Genomic DNA, 16,668 nt, shown 5'->3' with positions numbered 1-16,668 from the left:
CAGGATCTATTGTGTAACTATCTCTCAAAAAGAAAAGAAAAAACCAACAAAGCTATAATGTTCAGGCATGTCGTTACACGAAATTTTTAATTTTTTGGCAAAGAGAAAGTCTGAAAGGTTTAAGATCTGCTCCTCTTCAATAAAAATGTTCTTATATGAAAATGTGTTTTCAAAATGACTTTTTATCAGGGGTATGGAAGCCAGCTTGGTGGTGGCCCCAGTGGTGACTACAATGGGAATTGAAGGGCAGGCGCACCCTAGGGATCAAGGTCAAAGAACCTAAGAAGGCCTCCATCTGCAGAAATATCCACCCAGCACACACAGGCTACAAGGCTACTTGTACTGGCTGGTCCACCAGCCCTGAGAGTCCAGGAGCCTCTGGGATCCACCATACAGCTCTAGACCCAAGAGGGGCCATGGTCTACCTGAAAGATGGAGCCTCTCACTATCAGGTGTCCCCTGTCTTACCTGGAGTCTCTACTCAAGTGTTCCAACACTGGTAATTCAGGGCTGGTTTAGCATCTGCTTCTCCTCTGCCATTGCATGGAAGATTTAACGCACAGGATCCCAGTGAAGGCTGGGTCCCTGGACAAATGATCAGAGCAGATTGAAGCCCATTGCATCTTCCTTTATTTCCTTCTCCACTGCAACTCCCTCTCTCCTTCCCTACTTTCCTTTTACAGTCCACTGGCAACATTTAACAAGAACCTATTGTGATAACAGACATGTGCACAGATGGTAAAAAAAAAAAAAAAAAAAAAAAAGTAAAAAAAGCACTATCTTCACTCTTGAGCTGTGCTCAGACTAGCATGAGACTCACATTCCAACACCATCCTGATGCCTTTTAGTGGCTTCATGGTATCATGGCGTCGTATATGCAGAATGTAGGGCAGATCAAAGGAGACCCTGAGCCAGCCAGGCCTGGCAGGTGTCTTCGGCAACACTGAGGTGTAATGTGTAAAAACAGTGGAAGGACCATGGCGAGCTTGGGTCGAACTTCCTGGGGTCATGTGTCAGGTCTGTCCTGTTCTCGTTCACTTGCTTTAACATTATTTGGTGGGTGGTCTCCATATTATAATGCTATTTCAGGGGAACTGACATGTGCCAGACAGCACCCAGATAGGGATGCCCAGAGTGTACACTGCATGAATGCAGTTTCAAAAATCGTGAGACTGAGGTTTGACCCTCTGCAGCCTGCTTGTCTTGCTTGCCCTGATTGTCTCCTGAGCCCTGCAATCATGCTCCCTGTGTTGTACTGCATCTGGTATGTAGGCTTCCTCCCTTTGCTCTATGGCTAGGAATAGTGGTCATCACAGAGTAGCAGTGAGGCTGCTCCTGAGCCATGTCTCCCTCAATTATTATCAAGCAATTAAAACCAAGCATTTGGAGATGAATATGTCTTATTCCTCTGGACTTCACCCACACAGAGACTGGGCAGCAGTTTGTACATTATGCCTGAGTCCTTGGCTCTTCAACAGCCTCATGAAAGTTTTTAATGAGCATATGCATGTTTTCCACCAAGCTTTCCTTAGGCAGTTTTTAGTGAATCATCAACAGAATCCCACATTTAATTTGAAATTAAAGACCTGACAAGGACTCTTAAAATTCTAACATCTATTGCTGATGAACGTGTGGAGAAATGAGTGTCTTCATCTTTCACTGGTGAAAGTAGGTTTAGTGGAACCTCTCCAGAGAGCAGTTTGATGAGACATGTCAGTTTTACCAATGTTTATGCCTTAAATTTGACAAATTGAAACTACTTGTAAAAATTTATCCTAATAATTATGGATGAACACAAAGATTTATCTTCATGTATTCTCGTTGCTTAAGTCTTTTTTTTTTTTTTTTTACTTGCCAGAGAGAGAGAGAGCACCCCCCAGTGGGGTGTGGTCACACTGCAACACTTTTCCTCTTTTTCTCCATCCCGTCAAGATTTGGGGTATGCATGTACACACACACACACACACACACACACACACACACACACCATGTTTTTCAAGCTGCCGGGGCTACGAAAAGAACCATAGCTGGCCATGTAAGATCCAGCTTCCTTAGCTGCTACATGACAGAGCTGACTCTGCCTGGTCCTTTGTAACAGTAGCAGCAAAATTTTGGAAACAACATAAATGTGTAATAATGAAGTTTCACTAAATACATTATGATACGATTTAAAAAAAGTAGAATATACTTGTAATCATTAAAATTACACTGTAGAGCCAGCTCTGTAGCTCAGTGGTAAAGGGAACTAGATTCCACATGAACATTTGCAGTTCAAGTCCTGGCCCCAGTGGCTTACAAAAACCCATTAGGTGTGTGTATTTGTGTATTTGTGTATTTGTGTGTGTACCCAAAATCCTGACAGGATGGAGAAATGAAGAAGGAGGGATTGTGACATGACCATACTCTACTGAAGATTCCTTTTTCCCTCTCTATGTTTCTGACAAGTGCATGTGCCCTTTGGCAATTAAAAAAACGTACCTTGTATGTATATGTAAAAGAATATGTAAAAACACAAAAAGTATTTCAAATATATTTCTGTATTTTTAAAAAGTTCAAAAAATAATTTGCATGGTCAAATGTAATTTTGTAAAATTTTTAAAATGCTTAAGACATGTCATATCTAATCAAAAACATTAGCATTCCTAAACGTCTCATATTTTCTATAACTAACATTTTTCTTGTGCTCTGAAAATAAAAATGTGAAAGTTGAAGTTTAAAAGTCAATGGGAAGGCAAGGGCCAGCAGGTAGTATGGTGGTTAAGAGCACTGGACTCCCATATGACTGACTGTGGTTTGAGTCCTGAACCTGGCAGCTTGCTTTCTCACTTTCTCTCTCTCTCTGTGTTCTTCTCTGGTCAAATTAAAATAAATAAAGTTAAATAAAATAATTCTAAAACAGTTGATGGGGGAGGCAGCAGGTGGCATGGTAGTTAAGGGCACTGACTTCTACATGGTTGACCACGGTTCAAGTTCCAAACCTGGTGGCCTGCTTTCTTACTCTCTCTCTTTCTCTTTCCACTCCCCAACTCTGTCCCTCTCTGATCAAATTAAAATAAATAAATAAATAAAGTTAAATAAAATAATTCTTAAAAAAAAAAATCAATGGTCTTGGGGCCAATAGGTGGTGTGATGATTAAGGTGCTGGATCCCACATGGCTAACTCCACGGTTTAAGTCATTGACATGACAGCTTGAAAATCATTGCTGGAAACATGTGTGTGTCCCAAATCGTGAGAACAGAATGGAGGAGAAGGAATGATTCATAGTCATCCACCCTGGGAGTGATTTCCCACTTTCCCTGCCCCCTCTCTCATACATACACACACACACACACACACACACACATGCCTTATGGCAAAAATCTAACAAAAAAGAAAAGAAAGTCAATGGGTTTGAATCTCAAGAGCTACACTTTGCAGCACTTTGTCCTCAGATGAATTTCTTACTCATTCTAAACCTCACACATTTTTCCCTCTGTAAACATAGATAATAATATTTCCCTCAGAGGAGGGTATGCTAGCTAATGCATGTGCAGTGCTGTGCACAAATTATGAACTCAATACATTTATGTTCTGTTCACTTCCTCCTATGTGAGTTCAGTAACAGAAGAGATGATGTTCCTAACTACCACCACTAGTGTAAGAAGTAGGGTCAGAGCTGACCTAGGAAGTGAGGACTGTGAGTGCTGGCAGTCCTAAGCAAAGGCGTGGAGATGGTCTGTCCGAGACAAGCAACCCAGGATACTCTTGCTCTGTTCTGCTTCTCCTGCCCAGTGGAATGGCAAGGGCATGTGTCTTGAATAGTAACCAAATGGTGGCTTCTCATTCTTGATATTCTGCTGAAACTTTTTAAAACCTACTATACTAGTTATCTATGTGACAAATTACACCAAGACCTATTGGTTTTAAGTGACATTCAGTATTTATAATCTCATACAATTTCTGTGGGTGAGGAATTCAAGAGTAGCTCGTCTGGGTAGTTTTAGCGTGAGGATCTGACATGAAGTTACAGCCAAAATATCAGCTAAGGCTATAGTCAGCTAAAGGCTTGATTGGGGCTGGAGAATCTTGTTCCAAGATAACTCACACATATGGTTGGCAAGTTGGTACTAGCTGTTGGCAAGAGGCCCATTTCCTTGCCATGTGATCTCTATAGAATTGCTTGAGTATCTTCATGACTTGGTGACTGGTTTGCCCCAGAGTGAATGATCAAAGAGAAAGGAAGGAGGAAGCCACAATGTCTTTTATGACCTAACCCCAGAAGTCACACTTTGTCATTTCCACAGCATTCTATTGACTATACAGGTCAGTGCTAGTCAGTGTAGAAAGGGAGCACACTGGAGCTGCAGACTAGGAACAAGAGTCCTTGGGGGCCCTCTCATAGGCTGACTACCATAACTATCCTTACAGTGCCCTCTACCTGAAACTTTTTCCTCCAAATGTGAGGATGGCTAACACCTTCACATGCTCACTTCAACCAGGTTTCTGCACAAAACCCACCTTACTAGAGAAGCTTGCCTTGAACTGTCTCCCAAAATGGTACCCCTCCCACTGTTCTAGCACTGTCTCTCTTCTCCCCCAGTTTCATTTTTCCTTAGAGTACTTATAACATCTAACATGTTACATGCTTATTTGTTTATAATTTGTTCTCTTCTCCAGTACAATATAAGCTTTATGAAAGGCCTATCATATTCCCCACCAGTTCTCAAGAGGAGCTCAGTAAATATCTGGTAACTATCTATTATCTAAACAGATGAATGAAATGTAACATCATTAACACACTCAGTTCTTTTGTTGAACTTTTATATGTAGAAGGTGTTTCCAGAACGTTCATAGAAAAGGATATTATGGAAAAACTATGCAGGCATTTCAACATTTTTTGTACCAAAATAAACTTATATTTTATTTCCATATTTCACACAAATTTTTGAAGTCTCCTTATATTATCCATGGGCAAATTAAGAATTCCATCTCTAGTGCCATCACCTTTGCTTAGAAATCTTCATAAAATTGGTGCTGTCCTTCTGAACACTTACCTTACAACCCTCCCAGTCAAGTTCATGAGCCTTCCTGACACATTGTTGAGACTTTTTCATTTTGAATCTCATCTCCTAAAGGCCTATGAAAAGTATGACAAACTAAGAAGTATATGTGACTCTGTTTGACCCTCCCATATCTTGAAAAATCCACTAAATGATCAGGGCACCCCTAACTATATCTTTAGCAAGGAGCTGCTGACACTTTGTTGGGGACCTTCCAGAGACAATTTTCTGGCTTCTGATGCTGAATACGCTGTCACTTCCAATAGTAGGCATCATGGCAGTGGAGTAATGGAGATATTTGGATGTGGGAGTGACAAATAAAGCCATACAGGTAACATTTATATACTCACCACATGCCAAGCTTAAGCAATTAATGTAAATTATCTCTAACATTTATTTCTCATAGCCATCTACAAGGCAATTACTGTTACATACCTTTTATAGAGCAGAATATGAGCTCAATGAGGTAAACACAGAGATCACTCAGCGAGGACTGGTCCAAATTCAGACAGTTAGGTCTAGAGTACTCTCTTTAAGCATTATATATTGCCTGAAATTCTTCAATAACCAACAGGTACACAAAGTCTTAGGAATCAATGACTAGCTATTAGGCCTAAGTTCCCAGAATACTTCTTTTGTATAAAATGGCTACCAGATAACTTTCATTTTTCCTTAGAGATACAATTTCCTTCTTACCCCCTTCTATGAAGTTCTTATTAACATATTTATGTCAACACTGCTTGTACATCATACTATAATTTTACTTACCAGCCTATATTGAAAACCTGTGTTTTCTTTCAAAACTGCATCATGAATGCCTTGAGAAACATCTCATAACTTTCCCATTTGTTAATCCTCACAGCTTAACTAAGTACCAAGCCTGTCACAAACTGGGTGAATACATAAGTATCATCTCTGCTTCCAACATACCCTTCCTCAGACTAATTTTCAAAACCTAGTACCTATCAAAGATAGGCTAAGTTATACTTGGTTTATCAAATGGATAGTCACAGTACCCCTTAGGGACTGCTACCACATTAAAATGGCCAAGGTGAACAAATAATGACTTCCCAGGAAATGCAATACTGAAATCTTTTCTGAAAGTGAACTTTATGAGGAGTCCTAGGGCTAAGAAACAAGTGTGAGCATTCTAGTTCTGTCTTATTAAGATGATGAGACACTGTATTTAAATTCCACTCACCACGGCATCCCCAAGCAGAGTCTCTCCAAGTTCTGAGCTTATGAGTCACCTGCCTCCAGCCCTTCTAGTTGCTTTGATAAAAGGAGTTTTAGAGAAGCTCTTTGGTAGGTTACAAAGCTGACATGTAAGAAATCACCTCGAACTTCCACCAGTCCTTTCTAACTGCTAGACTCTGGGACTCAGAAATGCTCATGGGCTTACCAGGGGAGTTAGACAGACACAGTAATGCAATGAGAAAGCTGTGAAGGGTGAGAGCTACATTCTTTTAAAAAAGTGAGAAAAGCCTCCAAACTTTCTAAAGGAAGGTAGTCTTAAAGCAAAAATGAATACAGAATTTAATGGCAACCTGTCCAGGATGCACCATCAAGAGGGGTGATATGGTATCCTTTCAGTTGACACCTATGTGAAATATAAAATGCTGCAGCCCAAGGGACAAGACTTGTGACCTTTTGTAAGACCAGCCCTGTCTAAAGACCTTGGCTCCTTCATTGTAAAATAAAGAGATTGGAGCATGTGATGGCCTTGCCCCTTTCCTCCTCAAATGCTCTGACAGATTCGGGTATTGACTGAGTGACAACATCCAAATGAGGTGTCGGGGTTTTACCTGTTCGTTTTAGGAATCAAAGTAAAAAAATAGAAACTCCATGCCATATAACACATTTTGTTCATTTGCTTTAGCAGTGGAAACGAGAGAAAACACCTGAATCCTGGAGAAGGCCTATAGCATATGAAGTCAGTCATTCATGATGTCAGAGCTACAATTCCAACTGGAGTCCTTATCCCAGCGTGGGTCTGCAGCTCCCTGTTCCCAGATGTATGTTTGCCTTATCGTTGTATGTATTCCTCACTGGGAAGTGCTTGACATAAGACAGGCACTTAGTAGGTAAACAAGGAATTACATTGCACAAGATTCAATTAAAACCTGCTTTGAAATTCTCTTTCATATCAGACACCCCATTACATTAAATATTGACCCAAAATATCTTTGATAATATAAGACGGATGTCAATCATGAGGAGTGTTATATAGGAAAAGATTGGGGAGGACTCTGAAATGTAGAAAGAAATAGGGAATAAAGAGCACCTTGCCTCAGGCCAGCAGGTGGTGTGGTGGTTAAGGCACTGAACCCCCACATGGCTAACCATGGCTCGAGTTACTGAACCTGGCAGCTTGCTTTCTTGCTTCTCTCTCTCTCTCTCTCTCTCTCTGATGAGTGCACATGCCCTATAGGAAATTTAAAAACAGTAATAATAATAAATAAATTAAATAATTAATTCTTTTTAATAAAAGTACATAGCCACAAATGGCAAAATAAAATAAGAAACAGTTTTACCAGACTTTAAAATCTTTTCTAAAATGCAAAGGTAACTACTCTTCCATTATTGTAGATGGTCCAATGTTCTGAGTATAAGTAAAGTCTATAGAAGTTATTTGAAGACACCCAATACTTAAAACAACCCTATAAGTGCGTGGAAGGACTTCTAGCAATACTAAAATGATCATAAAGAATAGAGCCTCAGACTCTGGAAGAGCCTTCTTGGCATCCTCCAATATAAATAAAATGGTCTAGCCATGTCCTTTACACAGTTTCTGCTCTTTCTCTGGTCTCTTGTGATACAGAGAGGGAGGCCAGATGGACAGTCTTCCTGATAGCTATTTATCAGTAATGAGGCCAACCTAATGAACTGGAGACTGTTTCTTCCTCTGTAAGGGATAAAGTCATTGGGGTAATGAGGCTATTGGCGGGCGCAGACAGAAGCTTTATGTTAGGACATGACAAACAATGCTGCCTATGGTAAGAAATCATAGAACATTATGTAAAATTAGTATGAAGGTCCTAAAGCTACAAGATCTGAACACCACATTGGCATAGAAATTTGACCTAGGTGTCCAAACCTTGATAAACCATGATTTCCAACATTTTTAAAAGTCACAGTGCCCATTTTCAAATAAAATCTTAGCAGAACTCTAATATATAAAACAGATAAAATCATAAATGTGATTGAAACTAGAACAGGGAACATACGTCTACCCTCTTTCTTGCGTTTCCTCCTTCAAAGAGAAATTCAAGGCATTTCTTTGGAAACCTAAAGTTTTATAGAACACAGTATAAAAATCTTCAGCCAAAAAGGCATGGCTTTATTTTTTTTTTTTTTTTAAGAAGTTTTTGCTATAGGGCGTGTGTGCTCGCCAGAAAGACAGAGAGAGACAGAGAGACAGAAAGTGAGAAATCACCCCCCAGGGGGGATGGCCACACTGCAATCCCTTCTCCTCTATTCTCCTCTCAGGATTTTGGGCACACACGCACACGCACCTGGTGTGAGTTTAAGCCATGAGGTCCGGGACTCGAAACACAGTCAACCACATGGGAGTCCAGAGACATAGCCATTACACCAACTGCTGGTCCTGGCACAGCTTTATTCTAAAGTGATATTTTTTTTTCTTATTTAGACTTAATTCCCTCTTAACCACCACTATAAAATTAGACATGCATTTTTTGGTAAATAAATGGACACTAATATAGAAAAACATCATACTTAACACTAGATTAAGTTTTTGCAAATCACAGATTGAAAGGGAAAAGTGTAAAACTTTAAAAATCATTGGAAAGTGTCAGGGAATGTATTCTGGTGGCCAGGAGTTTAAAGGCCTAAGGGGGATAGGACAAGGCTAGCTTGGCTGATGCACATACATAGGACAGGAGTTCCTTGGTGTTTAGTCATTTCTCTGCCCAACATTCAACAGGAGGGCAGCAGAAAAAGCAATCTAGAAAAGTGTTGACAGAATTAATCAGGCTCCATTTTCAAGCTTTCTTTTGCTCCGTGGGCTAAGAAATTAGGCTCCGTCTGAATCAGATACACTTAGAGATTTCCCCAGAAACAGTTTTCCTGGGGAAATAAAGCTAATGAAAGAACAGGTTAACTATGTTTGATTTCATCAAAGCCCAATGTCTGATTTTATGTGAACTGTCTGATTTCTTTTAGACTTCAAGCACAGGGCACAATGACATTACACTGTTCAGAGAGGACAGAAGAGAACATTTGTGAATGAATCACAAAGTCATAGTGTCAGCGCCTTGCATGCAGATAGCATTCATGTAATTTCAAAACCCTTTCACAGATTAGTTCAATAAATAGTAATAAATATCTACCACTTATCAACTCTTTTCTCTAATACTCATTACAATGGATGGGTTAGATTCCACCCAGTTTTAGAGAAGAGGAAACTGAGGCAGTACAAAAATAAATGACTTGCTATTAAGTGGCAAACTTCAATTTTGAAATCAAGATCCTTTGGCTTCAAAGCCCTGAGACTGCCTCTCTGGGTTGCTTTGCAAATCTCAGTCCTTCCTAGATGTGATGTGATGTTCTAAAATCACCCAAGAGTTGTGGGTCTGGACCTAGCCAAAACAAATTCTCTTCCAATAAGAGACTTAAGAAGCATGTTGATCTTCAGAACTCAGAGTTGGCAACTGATGTGACTCTTTCTCAGGAAGGGGGAAGCTGCTAAGTTGAAGGTGGGAAGGGCTAGGGGATCCAGGGTTGGTAGAGTGATCTTAGGTAAGATTCTGGTGACGGTGATAAAGGTGGAGTAGACAAGAAAGATACTAGACTCAGGGAAACCAGTAAGAACCCAGCTGCCTTCACAGTCCAGAAATGATGAGCTCAATGATTAAGGCAATAGAAGTGGGGTTCAAAGAAAGGTGGACTTGAGACATAGGTGGGAAGGAGGAGCAGAAGCAAAAGTTAGAATTTCTCTCAAGGAATTTCGGCCTAGTTGTAGAGGTGAATGAGGAAATGGTATATTGCCATATAGGATGATGTGACTCCAGGGAGGTCAACAATGGTACAAGGATGGACAAGGAGGGTCCTCTTGGTCTTTCTGGGGTGGGGAGGAGACAAGTCAAGGAAGACATTCTATTGGAGGTGATACCTAAAGGGAGATTTGAAAGAAGATGGGAGGAATTGGCCAAGTGAGAGGAGGTAAGAGAATATGGCTCAGGCAGCATGTGCTCTGCATGGAGCTCAAAGAGGCTGCAGTGAAGCCAAGGGGAGGTGAAAGTATTAAGCCAGGCAGGACCTGGATCATAGGGCGCTCAGCAAGGAGCTGAGTTATTGTAAAGGCAACAGGGAGGAATGAGATTTCTGTACTATATTATAGAGGTGAGAATCTCAGTTTTAAAAAAGTTATGGAGCTTGTCAAAGATCTCTAGTCTTCTCCCTGGCTTCTATACATGGTCTTCACAATTGAAGCATCAGCATGGGCTGGTTACAAATCAAAATCTCAGGTCTGCTACAGACCCACTGAATCAGAAACAGGTTGGAACAAGACCTCAGCAATTCATAAGTGCACTAAATTTGAGAAGCTCTCCTTTATAACATACCTTTTGCAGAATGCTAGGCCCAGGCCTGCTGCCACATATATGCACAGTTGGGCTTCTTGAAGCCTCAGTCATGTGGGTATGGGAGGAAAGATATGATCTCACTTAGGAGTGGCTGTGGGAATGCCTTTACCCCTGCCAACCAACAATTATCAGCTCCTGGGCAGGTGGAGCTGTAACCCCCCAGATTGCCCTACTTGTGGTGTAATACACATTTGATTAATCACTGTTTTCAGAAATGTCTCATCAATCATCACTTTAGAGCACCCTGAACAAAGGGTTGTGGTAGATGAGCCCTGGGAGCAGAGAAGTACCATGGCTCTGGGTCTTCCACAAGACGGGCGCGTGGAGTTGGGATGGAGGTTGGGACTAAGGAGCATTAGGCATTCACCCGGCTGCTCTGATTGGTAATTAAGTGACTCGTCTACCGGCCGACAGTCCTGCATGTTCCCCCAGGCATCTGTTAGTTCTTCGAAAACCACTACTGACAAAATGAGGTTTGCCCTTGGTACACAGATAATGAGACTGAGCTTGACAGGTGTGGCGCGATTAGAAAATTTCTACATGAAGCTCATTCTGCTAGCCACTCCACAGTAAACAGACTCATTAGAACTCGCAGGTCCCTGGAGGCAAAGCATGTTTGACATTATTAATTGGCTTTTCTGTATAAGGAGTCAAATAGATGAAAAGGTTTATCAAGCTGAAATAATTAATTTTGCCTGAATTCGCTGACAGTTCATTTCTCCTGTAAAAGACCATTTTAAGGTCCTTTTTTTTTTTTTGAATTTCAAAGTTCAAAAGACATAATAGTGGCAAAAGTGAAGCTTTTTAGTAAATTATAATTAAAGGGAATTTAATTAACTTAGACCTGGGGAAGGGGAAAAAAAGGAATTGCTATCTGTGTCTATACAGAGGTCTAGATGGTTGAACATATCATGACTTAATAATGCATTAATTTTAATCTAATCAAAGTATAATAAAAGAGGTAATTATATGTTTAAAAATTACCAAGCTCCAATAGTGGGATTTTTAAACACTTAATACTTACCCAGCTTCTCGTTAGCCAAGTTATAATTGTTGTTCTCAGATTCTGCTTATTTAAAGATGGGGGGCGGTGGTAGAGGCAAGAGGTTAATTGAATAAATCATTGTAAGAACCCATGTTGAAACTATGATGAACTACAAAGTTTGCATTCCCTGGCTGCAAAAGATTTTTCTTCCCTTTTCTCTATGACTTTCTGTGCTTCTAAAAATAGCAAATTATTTCCAGCATTCTTTTATCCATGTTCCTGAATGCTCCCACACCCACTCTTTGTCACACAAAGCCAAAATCCAGTTCACATGGGATTCTCCAAAGTTTTCCCTCCCTTTCCAAAATGTACCACTTTCATCTTCAACAAGCCATTTTGTAATTCCACTGTGACACTTTCCAAGCTAAAACCTAAAAAGTGAAGAGTATTTCTCTCACTGAGATTAGGAGCTTGATAAAAAGAACTATGAGTGGTCATAAGACAATAGGATTTTGATTTCCATATAGACCAACATTTCTGGACATATAACTAATAGAAGACTGAGACGTCTCTTAAATATTCTAAAGGAAATAGCTGCTTTGCAGGAAAGAAACATCTTGTTATTTAGGCCAACATACTAATTTTGTAGTTTACAGATGGTCCAATATTTCCCAAATCTCTCTGATGCTGATGAGATACAATCCACTGGGACAGGAAGAGGAATGGGCAAAGGAATTATAGAGAATTGTTCTTCCATATCTGGTAATGTGTCTTGGACCAGTTCCTCAAGGTTGTCAATGCCTTCCCACACAGGTTTGCCTTAGGCAGTGTGAATACCACCCAGCAATGATGAGCCCCCTACAAACCTAATGTCAATGATTTTTTTTCAACTTTTCATTTATATCTTTTTCATCCAGAAATACCTGTTGGCTACATCCAATTAATCAGCAGGAGTGGTTATGGAGCCTCCCTTGTTATTTCCCATCCTCAACTGGTAGCAAGAATTCAGTTCCCTGAGACTCATTTTATTGTGCCTGTAAGGTCTTAAAAAATTGTCCTCATTCGAGTAAAATTCAACACAAAAAACTCACACTCTCATTGTGTTAATTTGGAAAACACAAGGTGATTTCTGCCCATTGCCAAAACATCTTTAGGTCTCCTTTTCTGAGTGAAGAAGGTGTGGTAAAGTTCATGCATGGTCACATTGTATAGAAACTCAATTATCAGAACAATGAAGTGAAATTATCCCCACATTAAAGATGAGAAAACTGAGGCTCAGAAATAGGAGAAAAGTTTCCTAAGGTCACACACTTCAGCAGCAGAGCTGGTTTGCCTGACCTCAAAGCCACATAATTTCTATTAGAAAAGAGTAACCCAAAAAGTAACAGATATCAAAATCCCAAGCCATAAATACTTGTAACATTTACCAGAGAGTTAACATTTGGGGTAAGAAATGTCATAACCCAAAAAGCAAATATCTACTTCCTTGCACGGAGGAATACTCGAAAAGATTTATTAAAAAAAAAAAAAATCCTAGGAAACTTGAGCCTTCCAGTCCAACACTCACAAACTTACTGTTCATCATATTCCCTACTCCTGCTTCCTCATATTAGTTTCTTAATTAGCAAAATATTAATGTCCAGGGGCCATTATGATTAAATAAAGGGTAAGACATGATAAGGGAGGGAAGGGGGAGGAGGTTCTCTGTGCCAAGACTCAGGGTTAAAGCTGTCATCACTCACCAGCATGTTTTCTTCTGATGTCAATACGTTGTTCCATTTCAAACATGCTTAAAGAAAACACAAATTGATTTATTTGCAATTCTGAACTACTTATCAAATGGTAATGATCACTGCATGGTATAACGCAGGCTGAAAATCTGCCATGCAATGCTTAGTCATTCTGTCGATGGAACTAATAATTTTCCCCTATTCCTCTCAGTCTCTCGTTCTACTCTCTGTGTCTCTCTTTATGTCTTCCTGTAATTCTGCCTGACAAGACTTTACAACCCAGAATGGAACCGTGTTCTTGTGGTCAGTTCAGAAGACTCCAGAGAAAGCACACATCTACCCAGCACCTCCCTTTCATTCATTAACCCACCAGGGGCCAAGACTAATTAGATCAGCCTGCTCATTTTGAGCTGATAATTGATTTAAATAGGTTGCTCATTTAAAATAGAAGAAAAGCCTGCTAAACATTTGGTGCTTGGATTTTTTTTTTTCTTCTTTCCCTGCAACTTTCAATTGCTTGTGCAATGTAGCATAAAATGTAGAGGTCTCCCTTTTCTTTTCTCTCTCTTTTTTAAAAAGGGGCATAAAATTAATTACAATAAGTAGGCAATGGGCAGGGGCAGGAGGTTAACTGATGGCTCTAATGAGCAGCCAGGCTTTGGGAAAGCTGGATCACTCATGCTGTTTGTTGGCTGCAAGGGGGTGGTGGCTTCCAAAAGGAGTGCAGCTTGAAACCCTGCAACAGTCCCTCATACTGATTCTGTCTTCATGGCAACCAAAGTAGCTTTACTAAGCTTCAGACAAAAGGAGCTTTCCTTTCCAAAGGTGGGGACATTTTGGAATTGTCTCCTCACCATTAAGCAAGAAAGGACTTTCAAGAGGCCATTCCATGATACCTCCTCCGCCGTAGTCCCTGGTTTTTATATATTTGAAGAGTGGGAAAGTTAAGGAAAGACTTGGCCCCACTCTGCATTCTGAAGACCTTTCCCTTCTCAAAGAGCCTTTCATGACCCGCCATGCACCATATTGATTTATTTCAAGTGTGAATGAAAAAAGTTTAGACTAGGCTTCTCCTTGGAAACTAAATCGTCCTGCTAGTTTATACTGTTCGGCTGACTGTATCCCTTTGACACAATGAAAAGAGCTTTTGTCTGCGGGCCGAAGGGCAAGAAGTGGAAGCAACAATTATAATTTGTTCTGTGAAATTTTCTTGGTGGTGTTTTTTTTGCTAGGAGAAGGCAATGCAGGGCCTGGCGAAGGGAGTGTTGCAAAAACTTCCAGGGTAAATAAAATGATTAGAAATCAAAAAGTTACTCCTGCCCCAAACTGCATACTTCCAGAAATTCCAAAGTTCTAACTATACATAACAACATGATCTACATAGGAAGAACACAGACATTATAGTCAGACAGACAAGCGAGTTTCCACCCTGATTCGGTCACCTACTAGTTTTGTGTAAGTCACCGACTCACACCAAAAGTTGAATTTCTTCACCTGTGAAATGGAGATTAAAGTCTATCATAGGATTTAGGGATGATATAAGAGCCTAGCACAGGTCCTGGCTTTAATAAATACTCAAAAAATGGTGCCTATGCAACACTTGGCTTCTTAATAACCAAGAAGGGTCATTCATCCTAATTCGTCATGCATTTGAGGCTGGGCAGTTAGTTAGAAAGAAGGTAATCAGTGTATTGCATGCAGGACCAACTTCAAAGACAGAAAACTGTGTAGAAGCACAAGACCCCACTCAGAAGGGCCTCATTGTCACTGTCTCGAAATTCTTCATTTTTGAACAGGGGGTTATGCGTTTCCATTTTGCCCTGGCTCCCACAAATTATGTGGCCATATTGATTGTACATTCCTGTCTGCAAATGCTATCTGGGCCAGTTTTGGTATCTTGAAGAGTCACTTATGAGGGGTCATGACTGTGTTGGTGGCACACTGCTTTCACTCCTGTAAATCACATTTTTTCTGCCTCTTCAACAAATTAGAACCAGAGGTGTAACCTCTCAGTTCCTGTGGGCCCAGGCTCTGATTGCCATGAAAAACTATTCAAGAGCACATGCTAGTGGCCGAAGGTCAGAATCGCACCTCTGCAGCCCCATCCGCTGGCCTACAGAGAAAACGCACGCCATTCAACTAGATGATGGAGGCCAGACCCAGAAGATGACAAGGACAGAGCATCCTTTTGTTAATTCAGTGTTCATGTGGCAGATCATTTTCACCATTAATGACACACAAATTTAGTCCCAGGTAATTTTTTTCAAAGCAACCAGTTGTGAAATATATTGAGAAAACACTGCCAATTTCCAATCCTAATGACAGAGACACCGAAAGTAAATAAGATGAATATTTATGGGATACCTGATTGCCTAGATGAGTTCCCTAAGGTATGAATAATTGAATGTGCATATGTTAATTAATTGGGAAAAGCCAGTAGGTAACTCTTTTTTATTTACATTAGCCTCATTTTACTTCATTTCTTAGAACTATTACGGTTCCCAGTTATTTCTTATGCTTCAGTAAAGTTGAGTGTCATTGAGAGAATTTTTAATAGGCATCCTGATTCTTAATTTCAATGAAAGCTTAAACCAAGGGAAGATATGTAGTGATGGTTCTTAAAACATAGGTACGTGCACGTGCCTGTCAGAAAAGCTAGTATTCTTCATTGGTGCTTACTGTTCGCCAGTCTTTCACTTCTACCTCCTGTCTTTAATCCTCACACCAATCTATGACATTAGGGATCATAAAAATTAACTCCATGTTAACTGAGGAATCTAAGACTCACAACAGTAGAGTGAGCAGCTCATGGTCCTAGCCATAAATGCTGGGCATATATTCAAATTTGCCCTGCTTCAAAGTTTACCTTTCCAAAAAGAGAATCTAATTTTTCCCCTCAACTATACTAAAATGTTTGAAAATCATTGTCCTTACCTTAGTGTGTTCCAAACATGGTCTACCAGAACTTCCACTAGGCAACTGAAACCATTTTCACATAGCTACCCAATTTTTTAAGGCAGTTTTTAGATTTAATTTTAGAAATATTACACAGAAAGTGTGGAGTTCTCACATGATCCATCTTCTTCTAAACCATTTTCCCTAACTGCTAACATCTTATATTAGTGTGGTATGTTGAAATTGATGAGCCCAGTAATGATACATTATTATTAAGTAAAGCTCTTCATTTACATTAGAGTTCACTCACACAGTTCTATGGGTTTTGAAGCACATATGATGGGGTATATCTACCATTACAATATCTTATGGAACACTTTCAATGCCTTAAAAACTATCCTATGCTACATCT

Source organism: Tupaia chinensis, unplaced genomic scaffold (genome assembly GCF_000334495.1).
Source record: "Tupaia chinensis unplaced genomic scaffold, TupChi_1.0 Scaffold147282_1, whole genome shotgun sequence".
In the NCBI taxonomy this organism is placed as follows: Eukaryota; Metazoa; Chordata; class Mammalia; order Scandentia; family Tupaiidae; genus Tupaia; species Tupaia belangeri.
The sequence above is the reverse complement of the archived record's forward strand: the minus strand, read 5'-3'. Positions refer to the sequence as shown.